Source organism: Triticum urartu, chromosome 6, assembly GCF_003073215.2.
Source record: "Triticum urartu cultivar G1812 chromosome 6, Tu2.1, whole genome shotgun sequence".
Lineage (NCBI taxonomy): Eukaryota > Viridiplantae > Streptophyta > Magnoliopsida > Poales > Poaceae > Triticum > Triticum urartu.
In genome coordinates, this window is record NC_053027.1 from 249683987 (window position 1) to 249701461 (window position 17475).

Below are 17475 nucleotides of genomic sequence, written 5' to 3' on the forward strand. Positions count from 1 at the left end.
TTATGCGACAGCTTGGTCATGCGAAGGCATACACGATGCGCAACACCAACTTTTGTGACAATCTCCTAAAGGTGACCTCCTTCCCTTTGAGCCATCCTCAAATACGCATATTGGATGGGTCATTCTTTCATTGTTGTTTCCTTCTTCTTGTCTACATGTTGCACCTATTGGATGGAGGACCGACATTGAAGATTGGCTCTATGGACCTTCACATTGAGGAGCGCTCGGACTTATTGGATGCACCTTCGAACCTCCACTCATGCCACGACATCGAGCATTGGTACACCAACACCTCCATATTTGTTGATTGTACTCACACTTTTCATGCTCATTGGACATCTTACACTCATGACAAATTTGCATCTTATGCATGGATTGACTCCCATTATGATTGCCTTGTTGCATCTTGTATTCCCATGTCATCCATGATATATGAGCTTGTGCATTTCCTTAGCAAATTTGTTGTGATCTTTCTTGATGGCATATTCATACATCATGATCTTATTGCCTACCATCAATTGCATGATCACATCACATTGAGCATCCATTACCATATTCATGCTATTGATAAACCATCTCACTATGACATCATTTTGCACCATGGTTGCATTGATCATATTCTTGCTTTTACTCCCATGAATGTTGTGCATACATTTCCATATATTTTGGATAAGCTTCATGCACCTTGTCATGATCAATATTGTCGCACGGACACGTGTTTACTTGATGGACACTTTGTGTGCGCTAACCATTGTATTTCCAAGTGTACTTCGTGTTTGCTCATTATGCATGTACCACATACCGGAGACACCTTGGAGTACTTGGATTACGCCATGCCTTCAACTCCGTCCAACTACAAGTCCGTCCACGACAACCATTTCCATGGTGACGAGGATCATGATCCAAGGTCGGATCTTCCCCAAGGGGGGGGGGAGATGATGCGGAGCATCCCACGTTCATCCCCATGTACACTCCGACTACTCTCCAAGCCCCAAGAGGACATATGCCAAGACCTCGAACATACACCATTGGACACAAGGTGAACTCGCTCCTCTCTGAACTTTCACTTTCTACATGTGAGACATGGCTACTACCTCCAACGTGTGTGCTATGCATGATCAGGTACTTAGAGGAAAGCCACGGAGCCACCACATCAAACGGACGAGCTAGCGAGGATGCCAAGTACAAGGACCAAGAGAAGAAGCTGCCAGAAATCTACAGCCACCGGACGACCGGTCTGGACCGGACGTCCGACGCTTGGAGTCTTCACCAGCCAGCCCAAGTTCTAGCCAGCGAGACCTACAGTGGTCGGACGACCGATGCTGACCGGACGTCCGACATCCTCCAGCGCCCGGACGACCGGCCCCGTTCGGAAATCCGACGATGGCTTTCCCGAGCCAAAACGTCGGACGTCCGACAAGTACCGGACGACCGAATCCTCGCGAGCCACCGGACGTCCGGTACCCGTCGGACGTCCGACGCCTGTCTGTGCACAACGTATCGGGCCGAGCCCATGTATCTCTTTCCCTCACTTACCCCTTCGTGGCCCTAGACTATATATACTCCTCCACCTCCACCATTTGAGGGTTAGCATTGGTGTAGCTCATTTGAGAGATAGATCATTGCTCATCCACATCGGATCTACTCCTCGAGAGAGACCACAACATCTTCGGAGAATATCCCTTTGGATTCAAGACCTCCTCGCGGAGAAGAACTCAAGACCTCCTCACGAAGAAGACCGGTTACCCTTGTATCGTCCTTAGTTGTCCGTGGATCGTGTATCTTTCCTTATGTATCCGAGGATCTAGCACATGTGTGACTTGTTCTTGTTAGTTTGAGTGTTCCTCTTGTGTTTCCCCTTGTGTTTTCCCTCGTTTCCCTCCTTGTGTTCTTCGTGTTCTTCGTGGGATCCGCTCCTTTTGTGAAAGATCGAGGATTAGGGTTCTACCCTACATCACATGGCGATGAAGATCATGATCCATGGACAGATATCTCCCAAGGGGGGGGAGATGATGCGGAGCATTCTTCCATCATCCCCATGGACTCTACACTAACACATCAAGCACCACGTGGACCCATGACAAGAGCTAGAGCACGAGCAATGGAAACCGAGGTGAACTCCTTCCTACTTGACATGCATATGGACACGAGTGGAACTTGGTTGCTACCTCACCAAAATGCACTATGTATCATTAGGTATGAAGAGGAACATCACCAAGGAGAAGGAGAAGCACCCCAAGTCCATAAGGAAGGAGAAGGAGTTCAAGAGGAGCAAGACTGCAAGTTCCAGGTGACCCCGTGCCCACGGGCCCCCGAGACCCCGTGCCCACGGACTACACAGGGAGCTCACACTCTAGCACCCCATGTGCATGGGAACCGTGTGCACACGGACCCAACTTACCCCGTGGGTACGGGCCATATAGGATAGCTGGCTAAGTTTGGCTGTTGGGACTCCACTTTGTCCACTTCGCCCCAAGCCTATATATTCCGTACCTAGCGTCATGTTTAGGGTTAGCAAAGACATATGTGAGATATTTGAGAGCTTTGCTCCTTCTACCACTCCATTGAAGATCAAGGCCTCTTAGGAGAGGATCCACTTGTGGATTTCAAGACCTCCTCTTGGAGAAGATTGTCATCATCAAGACCTCATATCTTAGCAGTGGGAAGAAGTTTACCTAGTGCTTGTTTCCTTTGGTTGTGCTTGTATTCTTGTGGATCTATGTGTTTGCTATTCTAGTGGATATGTGATTGGAAATTGTTGGAGTGAATTCCTCTTTGTGTTCTTGGTGTTCATCCCTTTCCCCCCTCCAAGCATGAAAAGATCCATCTTAGGGTTTCACCCTACAACACGTTCAATGTGTGGCGACCGAAGACTTGGCGTGTACTTCAAGCATATCTGATTTGATTCGGCATGTAAATCCTTAGATGGCAACCGACCATTTGTAACCCCAGATACCCCTAGTGCCTGTATTAACCAGAGGTTTTAGTTTGTAGAGGACCCATTCATACATTCATCATCATACCCCTAGGGTTTATACCATAACTCACGATCTCGAGGTAGACCAACTTTGTACTTTGATATATCCATAATATAAGCAAGACTAGGACGTAGGGCTTTGCCCCCATAGAGAGGGACCGAACCTGGGTAAAACGCCATGTGTTCTTCCTCTTGTTACCCATCAATTATATCTAATAGCTCGCCCCCCTACCCGAGGTCTGCTGGTTTTGACACCGACACTTGGCATACACTCCAAGTGTATTTGAAGGATTAGCATGTTTATCCCTACATTGTAATTGACCATCACTGGTACATCGAGCTGCTATACAAATGGTTTTTAACCCCTTTCCGTGATGACATTTTAAACTGTCGCCTTGCTAGTGTGTGCGATAGGGGGGTCCTTCCCACATGACCCAGAAATCGTCGGGGATAGGGAGTCATGATGCAAACGCGTTGCCAAATGTAATTGTATGCGATGCAGCAACATATCACACACACCACATTCTGGCACACGTCTGGGATTGGTGATCAAACATTCTAATGATGCAGTGAAACCAAACGGTGTTTCATACTGGACCGTTTGCGAAACAGTATCTAATGCACACAGGCCATCATAGGAACCGTGTGCGATATGTGCCCCATCGCACGCGCGTATTCTCCGGAAATCGTCTACCATGCATAACACCATCGCACACGTTTCTTGAACAATTACCTTGTGCGATAATGTGCTATCACAAACGGCTCAGAAGCCCCTTTGCACATATACAAGTGCTGCATATCGTTTGTGATTTGTTGTGTATCACCGACGATTGCGGTATGAGTGACGTGTGCTTTCTGTTCAGGATCACACACACGTTTCCTGAACAATTTACGAGTGGGACTGCATTTTGCATTTGGCATGGTTTACCATAAGCTCTCATGTGCGATAATGTGCTATCACAAACGGTTCGGGAGCCCCTACGCACACGTAGACGTGCTGCAAATCATCTGTGATTTGCCGTGTATCACCGATGGTTCTGCTACGATTGACGTGTGCTCTCCGTTCTGGATCACACACACTCATTTAGTTGAACCATGTGCGCATCAATGGCTAGGTTAAAGCAAAAATATCGCATTTGAATCGGCATGCAAAAAGCAAATTCGCCACAATACGCATTTGAACAAATAGTGTCCACATGAAGAACATTCATCAGAATTCGCAACAATATGCAATTGAACAAATGGTAGCTAAATTTCAATGATTTGTCGACATATGCAATACATAATTAATCATAGTGTACGAAATATGAAGACCTCATCACATGGAAAATAATGGATCGATGCGTATATGTTTTGCGGCTAACTCTTACACATTGTTTCAGGAGAAGTCATGATGAAATCTTCATTATCATCAGTGGGCTTGATGAAGTGATTCAGGAAGAAGTTGCTGATAAATCTCCTAACCATCAGCAATTCACCAGCGGGGAGCAGTTTAGGGGTCCTTGGTTCAAAGATGAGCTGCAGGATTTTTAAGATTGGAATGTGCCATATGAGTGGAGTAGAAGATATTAATTAAGATAGACTTACTGGTACTAATTCGCGAGCATCTTCACAACAATCAGCAGATTTGCACATGGAGATCATGTGTCTACAAACATAGTATCCACAAAGGTTGGTCCCTACTTGTTGCTGAGGAGACCGAATTTTTTTGTACAAAATTAGTCATGTATTTCCCTATTAGGAACAATCTAACCAGTTAGATGTATTTTTTTCTTCTTTGGGCAGAAATAGAAAGAGGTTTATTTAGAAACTTGAACATCTGACTAGCGTAAGAAAAGATATTTTCAAATTATTGGATGCATTTTCCAAAAATAACAGATTTCAGTGCCTTGGTGGAGAAATGATCTCATGCTGCAGAGGTAGTTCCCTCTTGAACAGGTTCCCTGGTTTACTTTTCCACAATGCCAACACACTGCAAATGAAGGTGAACTTTCACATACTCAAGTTTTTAACCAAATATGAATGCAAATTATCTTCAACATCATAGAATTCAATACTTATCCATGAATTGCTGAAGATGCATCATATCCTGAGGCTTTATTGACTCTTTGAGAGAATCCGGGTAGTAAACTATGTTCTTGTTTGGAACAATGAATACCAAGATCCAGTGATTGCTACATATTAAGAAAACCACGAACTTACGAACCATGTCGAAATCTGAAAGACAATTGATAACCCACAAGTATGGGGATCGCAACAGTTTTCGAGGGTAGAGTATTCAACCCAAATTTATTGATTCGACACAAGGGGAGCCAAAGAATATTCTCAAGTATTAACAGTTGAGTTGTCAATTCAACCGCACCTGAAAGACTTAATATCTGTAGCAAAGTGTTTAGTAGAAAAGTAATATGGAAGTAACAGTAACGATGGCAAAAGTAGCAGTATTGGTTTTGTAGTGAGTATAAAAGTGGCAACGAAAAAGTAACTAAGAAAAGATCAATATGTGAAAAGCTCATAGGCAATGGATCAGTGATGGATAACTATATCGGATGTGATTCCTCATGCAACAATTATAACATAGGGTGACACAGAACTAGCTCCAGTTCATCAATGTAATGTAGGCATGTATTCCGAATATAGTCATACGTGCTTATGGAAAAGAACTTGCATGACATCTTTTGTCCTACCCTCCCGTGGCAGCGGGGTCCTATTGGAAACTAAGGGATATTAAGGCCTCCTTTTAATAGAGTACCGGACCAAAGCATTAACACTTAGTGAATACATGAACTCCTCAAACTACGGTCATCACCGGTAAGTATCTCGATTATTGTCACTTCGGGGTTAACGGATCATAACACATAATGGGTGACTATAGACTTGCAAGATAGGATCAAGAACTCATATATATTCATGAAAACATAATAGGTTCAGATCTGAGATCATGGCACTCGGGCCCTAGTGACAAGCATTAAGCATAGCAAAGTCATAGCAACATCAATCTCGAAACGTAATGGATACTAGGGATCAAACCCTAACAAAACTAACTCGATTACATGATAAATATCATCCAACCCATCACCGTCCAGCAAGCCTACGATGGAATTACTCACGCACGGCGGTGAGCATCATGAGATTGGTGATGGAGGAAGGTTGATGATGATGACGGCGTCGGGTTCCCCTCTCCGGAGCCCCGAACGGACTCCAGATCAGCCCTCCCGAGAGAGATTAGGGCTTGGCGGTGGCTCCGTATCGTAAAACGTGATGAATCCTTCTCTCTGATTTTTTCTCCCTGAACGTGAATATATAGAGTTGGAGTTGAGGTCGGTTGAGCACCAGGGGGCCCACGAGGCAGGGGGGCGTGCCCGGGAGGGGGGGGGGGTAGGCACGCCCCCACCCTCGTTGACAGGGTGTGGCCCCCTGGCCTTGATTCTTTCGCCAATATTTTTTATATATTCCAAAAATATTCTCCGTTGATTTTCAGGTCATCCCGAGAACTTTTATTTCTGCAAAAAATAACACCATGGCAATTCTGCTGAAAACAGCGTCAGTCCGGGTTAGTTCCATTCAATCCATGCAAGTTAGAGTCCAAAACAAGGGCAAAAGTGTTTGGAAAAGTAGATACGATGGAGATGTATCAACTCCCCCAAGCTTAAACCTATGCTTGTCCTCAAGCAATTCAGTTGATAAACTGAAAGTGATAAAGAAAAACCTTTACAAACTTTGTTTGCTCTTATTGTTGTAAATATGTAAAACCAACATTCAAGTTTTTAGCAAAGATTATGAACTAACCATATTTCACAATAACATTTGGGTCTCCGATTTACTCATATCAATGACATAATCAACTAGCGAGCAACAATAGTAAATCTCGGGTGACAACACTTTCTCAAAACAATCATAATATGATATAACAAGATGGTATCTCGCTAGCCCTTTCTGAGACCGCAAAACATAAATGCAGAGCACCTCTGAAGATCAAGGGCTGACTGGAAATTGCAATTCATGGTAAAAGAGATCCAGTCACAATCATACTCAATGTAAACTAATAGTAATGCATGCAAATGACAACGGTGCTCTCCAACTGGTGCTTTTTAATAAGATGATGATGACTCAACATAAAAGTAAATAGATAAGCCCTTCGTAGAGGGAAGAACGGATTTGTAGAGGTGCCAAAGCTCGGTTTTGAAATAGAGATAAATAAAATTTTGAGCGGTATACTTTCATTGTCAACATAACAACCGAGCGATCTCGATATCTTCCATGCTGCACACATTATAGGCGGTTCTCAAGCAGAATGGTAAAGTTTATACTCCCCCTACCACCAACAAACATCAATCCATAGCTTGTCCGAAACAACGGGTGCCTCCAACTACAATAATCCTGGGGGAGTTTTGTTTGCAATTATTTTGATTTGATTTAATCATGGGACTGGGCATACCGGTTACCAACCATTTTCTCATGAGTGAGGAGCGGAGTCCACTCCTCTTGAGAATAACCCGCCTAGCATGAAAGATATAGACAACCCTAGTTGATACATGAGCTATTCGAGCATACAAGACAGAATTTCATTTGAAGGTTTAGAGTTTGGCACATACAAATTTACTTGGAACGGCAGGTAGATACCGCATATAGGAAGGCATGGTGGACTCATATGGAATAACTTTTGGGGTTTATGGGATTGGATGCACAAGCAGTATTCCCGCTTAGTACAAGTGAAGGCTAGAAAGAGACTGGGAAGCGACCAGCTAGAGAGCGACAACAGTCATGAACATGCATTAAAATTAATCAACACTGAATGCAAGCATGAGTAGGATATAATTCACCATGAACATAAATATCATGGAGGCTATGTTGATTTTGTTTCAACTACATGCGTGAACATGTGCCAAGTCAAGCCACTCGAATCGTTCAAAGGAGGATACCACCCTATCATACCACATCACAACCATTTTAATAGCATGTTGGCATGCAAGGTAAACCATTATAAACTCCTAGCAAATTAAGCATGGCATGAGCAACTATAATCTCTAATTGTCATTGCAAACATGTTTCATTCATAATAGGCTGAATCAGGAATGATGAACTAATCATATTTACAAAAACAAGAGAGGTCGAGTTCATACCAGCTTCTCTCATCTCAATCAGTCCATCATATATCGTCACTATTGCCTTTCACTTGCACAACCGAACGATGTGGATAATAATAATAGTGCACGTGCATTGGACTAAGCTGGAATCTGCAAGCTTTTAATACAAGGAAGAGGACAAGGTAATACGAGCTCTTAGTTAGATCAACAATAATGCATATAAGAGCCACTTCAACATTTTCATCATGGTCTTCTCCTCTCGACCCCCAAAGAAAAGCAATAAAATTATTTACACGGGAAAGCTCCCAACAAACAAAAGAATAACGAGAAATCTTTTTTGGTTTTCTTTTAGTTATTACTACTACAGGCATGGAAAGTAAACTTAGCTAAAAGCTACAACTATTTTTTTGTTTTTTCTTAAGGTTTTTTCAAACACACATGAAGAAAGCTTAAAAAGAAAATAAACTAGCATGGATGATACAATGAAAAAGTATGAGCACCGACAACTGGCATGAGTGTGTGAACATGAATGTAATGTCAGTGAGAAATACGTACTCCCCCAAGCTTAGGCTTTTGGCCTAAGTTGGTCTATGCCCATGGATGGCCTGGCGGATATCCGAAGTTGTAACTGGGGTCGTACTGACATGCAACTGCTACTGCCTCACGAGCTGCAGCCTGGAGGCGAGCTGCCTCCGTCCTCCTCTCGTACTCGTTCACCTCCTCCCTGGTTATAACATATCTCCCTTTTGACTGAAACTTAAAGAAAGTAGGAGCAGGGAGAGTAACATGGACAGTGCGATGCCTGTCAAAGATTAGTCGGTACTGGAGAGGTTGTTCATTCCTCTCAGTAAACTGGTGGCGAATCATAGCATTAAAATCTAGATAAGCAGGAGGCAACTCCATATCATTTTCATGTACGGGTACCTCAAGAAAATTAGCTAAGAGGGTTTCATAAATTCCACCGAACAAATCTCCACTAATACTGTTATGATGCAACCTACGTGCAACAATGGCCCCCAAGTTGTATTGTTTATCTCCTAATACAGTACTCTTGAGAACACTAAGATCGGGAACACACATGTGACATGCCTCATCCTTACCATTAATGCATCTACCTATAAAGAGAGCAAAATAATGTATGGCAGGAAAATGAATGCTCCCTATGGTAGCTTGTGTTATTTCTCTAGATTCCCCCACAATGATACTAGCAAGAAATTCTTTAAATTCAGATTTGCGAGGTTCATTAACATACCCCACTGCGGGAGTTTACAAGCAGTATTAAAATCTTCTAAGTCCATGGTATAAGATTTATCACAGAGATCAAATTGGATAGTGTGAGAATTGCATGATGATGTAAATTTAAACCTTCTCACAAAGGAATCAGTTAGGTGATAATATTGGGGGCACTTACTTGACATGAAGCCCTCAAGTTCAGCATTACACACATACACGTCAAATTCCTCCTTAATTCCTGCTTGGACCATAAAATTTTCTGACGACCATTCACAAGGCCGCACTTGAGATTCTCTTGGTAGTTCACAGTCCGGCTCACGTATCGCGGGCCTGGGTCCTTGCTTCCTTGAGGAACCACCTTGGTACATTTTCCTAAACATATTTCTTCCTCTGAAAAATTTCTGAAATTTTTAGTAACTCAAAAATAAAAGTGAACCAAACTCAACAAGATTGATAGCAACTACTCCCACAAGTGCCTAGAGGCCATATCATGCAATATAACTACTTGGGACCAAATAAATTTGACATGCAAGCTCAAGAACAGGGTCACCTAAGCAGCAAAAATTTGCAATAAATAAAGCACTCGAACAAAAACTAATTGGACCATTGGAGGAGTCACATACCAAAAAACAATCCCCCAAAACAGTTTTGTGAATGGAGCTTTGAGCAAGGAGATCGAAAATGGCAGCAAAACGAGCTAGAACACGGGTTTGAGCTCTGTGGTGATTTTTTCTAGAGGAAGAAGGAGTGTGTGGGTGCAAGAATAAGTGGAGGGGGGCCACGAGGGGCCCACGATGCAGGGGCACGCCCAGGGGGGTAGGGCGCGCCCTGCACCCTCGTGGCCAGGTGGTTGCCCCCTCTAGTGTGTTCTCAGTGCCAATAATTCTTAAATATTCTACAAAAAATCATATTTCATTTTCGGGACATTTGGAGAACTTTTATTTTTAGGGTATTTTTTATTGCAAGGATAATTCAGAAAACAGACAAAAAATACTATTTTTTCTTTATTAAATCTAAATAACAGAAAGTAAAAAGAGGGTACAAAAAGTTGTGTTTTCTAACTTCATCCATCTCATGCTCATCAAAAGGAATCCACTAACAAGGTTGATCAAGTCTTGTTAACAAACTCATTCCGAATCGCATGAAACCGGAGAATTTTCGAATAACACTAGGTTACATCAACGGGGATATGCACATCCCCAACAATAAGAATATCATATTTCTTCTTGACAATAGGAAGAGGAAATTCAAAACCTCCAATAATAATCGTTGAAAATTTTCCAACAGAATTGATACTATGGACTTGAGGTTGTTTCCTCGGAAAGTGTACCGTATGCTCATTACCATTAACATGAAAAGTGACATTGCCTTTGTTGCAATCGATAACAGCCCCTGCAGTATTTCGAAAGGGTCTACCAAGAATAATAGACATACTATCGTCCTCGGGAATATCAAGAATAACAAAGTCCGTTAAAATAGTAATGTTTGCAACCACAACAGGCACATCCTCACAAATACCGACAGGTATAGCAGTTGATTTATCAGCCATTTGCTAATATATTTCAGTAGGTGTCAACTTATTCAAATCAAGTCTACGATATAAAGAGAGAGGCATAACACTAACACCGGCTCCGAGATCACATAAAGCAGTTTTAACATTGTCTCTCTTAATGGAGCATGGTATAGTTGGTACTCCTGGATCTCCTAGTTTCTATGGTATTCCACCTTTAAAAGTGTAATTAGCAAGCATGGTGGAAATTTCAGCTTCCGGTATCTTTCTTTTATTAGAAACAATATCCTTCATGTACTTAGCATAAGGGTTCATTTTAAGCATATCAGTCAAACGCATACGCAAAAAGATAGGTCTAATCATTTCAGCAAAGCGCTCAAAATCCTCATCATCGTTTTTCTTGGATGGTTTAGGAGGAAAAAGACATGGGTTTTTGAACCCATGGTTCTCTTTCTTTACCGTGCTTCCTAGCAACGAAGTCTCTCTTATCATAATGTTGATTCTTTGATTGTGGGTTATCAAGATCAACAACAGGTTCAATCTCTTCATCATTGTTATTGCTAGGTTGAGCATCAACATGAACATCATTATTAACATTATCACTAGGTTCATGTTCATCACCAGATTGTGTTTTAGCATCGAAAATAGAAATATCATTGGGATTCTCAGGTGTGTCTACAACAGGTTCACTAGAAGCATGCAAAGTCCTATCATTTTTCTTTTTCTCCTTCTTAGAAGAACTAGGTGCATCAATATTAGTTCTCTGAGAATCTTGCTCAATTTTCTTAGGGTGGCCCTCAGGATACAAAGGTTCCTGAGTCATTTTACCCCCTCTAGTCACAACTCTAACAACATTATCATTTTCTTATTATTGAATTCATTGAGCAAATCATTCTGAGCTTTAAGTACTTGTTCTACTTGAGTGGTAACCATAGAAGCATGTTTACTAATAAGTTTAAGTTCACCTTTAACTCTAGACATATAATCACTCAAGTGTTCAATCATATAAGCATTACGTTCCAATTGACTACCAACATAAGCATTGAAGTTTTCTTGTTTAACAATAAAATTATCAAACTCATCTAAGCATTGGCTAGCAGACTTATAGCGAGGAATATCACCTTCATCAAATCTATAGAGAGAATTTACCTTCACTACCTGTGTCGGGTTATCAAGACCATGTATTTCTTCAATAGGTGGTAAATTCTTAACATCTTCAGCTTTAATACCCTTTTCTTTCATATATTTCTTTGCCTCTTGCATATCTTCAGGACTGAGAAGTAGAATACCCCTTTTCTTCGGAGTTGGCTTAGGAGTTGGTTCAAGAAGTGTCCAATCATTTTCATTAGTCAACATATTATTCAATAGCAATTCAGCTTGATCAAATGTTCTTTCCCTGAAAACACAACCAGCACAACTATCCAGGTGGTCTCTGGAAGCTTCAGTTAGTCCATTATAAAAGATATCAAGTATTTCATTTTTTTGAGAGGATGATCAGGCAAAGCATTAAGTAATCGGAGAAGCCTCCCCCAAGCTTGTGGGAGACTCTCTTCTTCAATTTGCACAAAATTATATATTTCACTTAAGGCAACTTGTTTGTTATGAGCAGGGAAATAATTAGCAGAGACGTAATAAATCATATCCTAGGGACTACGCACACAACCAGGATCAAGAGAATTAAACCATGTTTTAGCATCACCCTTTAATGAGAACGGAAACAACTTAAGGATAAAGTAATAGCGAGTTTTCTCATCATTAGTGAATAGGTGGCTATATCATTTAATTTAGTAAGATGTGCCACAACAGTTTCAGATTCATAGCCATAAAAAGGATCAGACTCAACCAAAGTAATTAACTCAGGATCGACAGAGAAATCATAATCCTTATCGGAAATACAGATAGGTGAAGTAGCAAAAGCAGGGTCATATTTCATTCTAGCATTCAAAGATTTTTCTTTAAGCTTAGCTAATAATTTCTTAAGATCATATCTATCATTGTAAGCTAAAAAGTCTCTAGCAGTTTCTTCATCCATAACATAATCCTGAGGCACAACAGGCAATTCATATCTAGGGGGAGAATCTTCATCATCACTTTCATCAATATTATCAGTTTCAATAATTTCATTCTCTCTAACCCTAGCAAGTTGTTCATCAAGAAATTCACCTAGTGGCATAGTATTATCAAGCATAGAAGTAGTTTCGTCATAAGTATCATGCAAAGCAGAAGTGGCATCATCAATAACATGCGACATATCAAAATGAATAGTAGGAGTAGGTGTCACAAGTTTACTCAAAACAGAAGGTGAATCAAGTGCAGAGCTAGATGGCAGTTCCTTTATCTCCCCTCGTAGTTGAGGGATAACTCTTAGTTTTTTCATATTTCAAGTTCCTCACAGTGATCAGCAGATATAAATCCCAAGTGACTTAGAGAATAGAGCTATGCTCCCCAGCAACGACGCCAGAAAATATTGATTCGACACAAGGGGAGCCAAAGAATATTCTCAAGTGTTAACAGTTGAGTTGTCAATTCAACCGCACCTGAAAGACTTAATATCTGTAGCAAAGTGTTTATTAGCAAAGTAATATGGAAGTAACAGTAATGATGGCAAAAGTAGCAGTATTGGTTTTGTAGTGATTGTAACAGTGGCAACGGAAAAGTAACTAAGCAGAGATCAATATGTGAAAAGATCATAGGCAATGGATCAATGATGGATAATTATGTCGGATGTGATTCCTCATGCAACAATTATAACATAGGGTGACACAGAACTAGCTCCAGTTCATCAATGTAATGTAGGATGTATTCCGAATATAGTCATACGTGCTTATGGAAAAGAACTTGCATGACATCTTTTGTCCTACCCCCCGTGGCAACGGGGTCCTATTGGAAACTAAGGGATATTAAGGCCTCCTTTTAATAGAGTACCGGACCAAAGCATTAACACTTAGTGAATACATGAACTCCTCAAACTACGATCATCACCGGTAAGTATCCCGATTATTGTCACTTCGAGGTTAACGGATCATAACACATAATAGGTGACTATAGACTTGCAAGATAGGATCAATAACTCACATATATTCATGAAAACATAATAGGTTCAGATCTGAAATCATGGCACTAGGGCCCTAGTGACAAGCATTAAGCATAGCAAAGTCATAGCAACATCAATCTCAGAACATAATGGATACTAGGGATCAAACCCTCACAAAACTAACTCGATTACATGATAAATCTCATCCAACCCATCACCGTCCAGCAAGCCTACGATGGAATTACTCACATACGGTGGTGATCATCATGAGATTGGTGATGGAGGAAGGTTGATGATGACGATGGCGATGGATTCCCCTCTCCGGAGCCCCGAACGGACTCAAGATCAGCCCTCTGAGAGAGATTAGGGCTTGGCGGCGGCTTCGTATCATAAAACGCGATGAATCCTTCTCTCTGATTTTTTCTCCCCGAACGTGAATATATAGAGTTGGAGTTGAGGTCGGTGGGGCACCAGGGGGCCCATGAGGCAGGGGGCGCGCCCAGGGGGGTAGGCGCACCCCCACCCTCATGGACAGGGTGTGGGCCCCCTGGCGTTGATTCTTTCACCAGTATTTTTTATATATTCCAAAAATATTTTCTGTTGATTTTCAGGTCATTCCGAGAACTTTTATTTCTGCACAAAAATAACACCATGGCAATTCTGCTGAAAACAGTGTCAGTCCGCGTTAGTTCCATTCAATTCATGCAAGTTAGAGTCCAAAATAAGGGCAAAAGTGTTTGGAAAAGTAGATATGATGGAGACATGTAGACGGAAAAGTTTGCAATACAATAGACGTTGTATTGATAGGGTGCTGGTGCACGTATATATGATACAAGGGAAGACCTCTACCTCAACTATACAAGACTAGGAGGTGGGCCACAAATCCAATACACGTGCAATACACAATATATACTCAACACCCCCCACAGTCGAAGCGTCACCGGAGACATAGAGACTGGATCGAAACTCCTCGAAGACGGGAGTAGGCAATCCCTTAGTCATCACATCAGCAAACTGTTGCGTCGTCGGCACGTGGAGAACCCGAACACGGCCAAGGGAAACCTGCTCACGCACGAAGTGAATATCGAGCTCAATATGCTTCGTCCGTCGATGGTGCACCGGGTTGGCGGAGAGGTAGACCACGCTGACGTTATCGCAGTAGACAAGAGTGGCCTTGTGAACATCATAAAGCAAGTCCTGGAGCAGCTGACGTATCTAAGAGCACTCGGCCACGACATTATCCATGGCACGATACTCTGCCTCGGCGCTGGAGCGGGAGACCGTGGGCTGCCGCTTCGATGACCAAGAGATCAACGAGGGCCCAAGGTAGACGCAGTAGCCTGACGTAGAGCGTCACGTGTTGGGGCAGCCAGCCCAGTCGGCATCCGAGTAGGCCACAAGGTCGGTGCAAGCAGAGGCCGTTAGGGTGAGTCCCAAGGACATGGTGCCGCGTATGTGACGGAGAATACGCTTCACCAGAGTCCAGTGAGAGTCACGCGGGGCATGCATATGAAGGCACACCTGCTGGACAGCGTACTGCAGGTCGGGGCGAGTTAGCGTCAGGTACTGTAAAGCACCGACAATAGAGCGATAAAACGCTCCATCAAACGCAAGAGACCCCTTGAGAGCAGAGACCTTCGCCTTCGTGTCGACGGGGGTGGGCGCTGGCTTGTAGTTAAGCATACCGGCACGCTCCAGGAGCTCGTGGGCGTACTTCTGCTGATGCAGAAAAATGCCTTCAGTCCGTCGGACCACCTCGATGCCGAGGAAGTAGTGCAGGGGCCCCAAGTCCTTGAGGGAGCACTCATCACAAAGACGAGCAGTCAGCCGCTGAAGGAGGTCGGGGGCGGACGCCGTGAGGATGATGTCATCGACATAGAGCAGCAGATATGCAGTGTCAACTCCCTGATGATATACAAAGAGTGAAGCATCGGAGCGAGTGGATCGAAATCCGAGAGACTGCAGGAAGGCTGGGATACGCTGGTACCAAGCCCGAGGCGCCTGCTTCAACCCGTAAAGAGAACGGGAGAGCAAGCACATGAAGTCGGGGTGCTCGGCGTCGACGAAACCAGTGGGCTGCTCACAGAACACCTGCTCGGCGAGATGGCCGTGCAAGAAGGCGTTGGAGACATCCGACTGGTGCACAGGCCAGGCACGCGAGACCGCTAGCTGAAGCACGACGCGAATCGTGCCCAGTTTCACAACCGGGGCGAAGGTGTCGGTGAAGTCCACGCCTGCGCGCTGCCGAAAACCACGAACCACCCACCGAGCCTTGTAGCGCTCGAGAGAACCGTCCAGGCGAGTCTTGTGGCGAAACACCCACTTGCCAGAGATGATGTTGGCACGAGGGGGTCGCGAAACAAGCTGCCACGTGCGGTTGCGCTGTAAGGCGTCAAACTCCTCCTGCATCGCAGCTAGCCAGTGGGGATCCCGAAGGGCGGCGCGAGCGGAGGTGGGGACGGGTGATGGCGTCGACATCGAGGCGGCGCACACATACTCGTCGGAGGAGTAGCGCGTGCTGGGCCGAAGCACTCCTGCTCGGGCACGGGTAGTCATGCCAAGAGGGGGGCAGCAGGGACGACGGATGCCGCGACGGCGGGGGCACCCCGTGCGGCTGGGGGGGGGGGCGCGGCGGCGGCGGAGACGGCGGCGGTGGCGGGGGCCGCGGCGGCAGCAGCGCCGGTCGAGCCGGTGGCGGAAGAGGCGACGTGCGAGGGTGATGTCGAGCCCGTCGTAGGGTGGGCGGGCAAGGTGCCGGGCTCAACCTCGTATGAGGGAGACGGGGACCTGGGGGCCTGCTCGGACTCGACCTCGGGGGAGGGAGTCACGAAGCCAGGTGGTGGCGGCAGAGGGCGCCGTGCAGGGGGGGCAGCCGAGGGCAGCCGTCGCGCATCGCTCCATGAAGGGGGCACGGGGGCCGGCGCTGAAGGGGCCATAGCCGGAGGAACCTGAAAAAAAGGGAACACCGTCTCGACAAAGTACACATGCCTCGAGGTGTACACACGATGAGTGACATGATCATAGCACCGGTAACCTTTGGTGTTAGGAGGGTAGCCAGAAAGACGCATGGGACGGATCGTGGTGCAAGCTTGTGTGGCGTGGTGGACGCGGTGCTAGGATAACAGAGACACCCGAAGATGCGGAGACCATCGTAGGACGGTGGTGTGCCGAAGAGAAGGTGGTGAGGGGCGTAGTTCCACCGAGGGCGACACGGACGAATGTTAACTAAGAGAGTGGTGGTAGCGAGGGCATCGGGCCAAAACCGAGCGGGCAAGTTAGAGTGAAAGAGTAATGTGCGAACGCAGTCATTAAGAGTGCGGAGAATGTGCTCGGCGCGGCCGTTCTGCTGGGAAGTGTAGGGGCAAGTTAGACGGAAGGTGGTGCCGTGAGAGGCGAGAAGTGTGCGAAAAGCGACATTGTCAAACTCTTTTCCGTTATCAGTTTGGAGTGCGAGTATGGGGCGACCGAACTGGGTGGTGACATAGGAATAAAAGGCGGTGAGTGTGGCGAAAGCATCGGATTTACGACAGAGGGGAAAAGTCCACACATAATGAGAATAATCATCTAAAATCACCAAGTAATATAGATAGCCCGTGTTACTCGCAACGGGAGATGTCCAAACATCACTATGAAG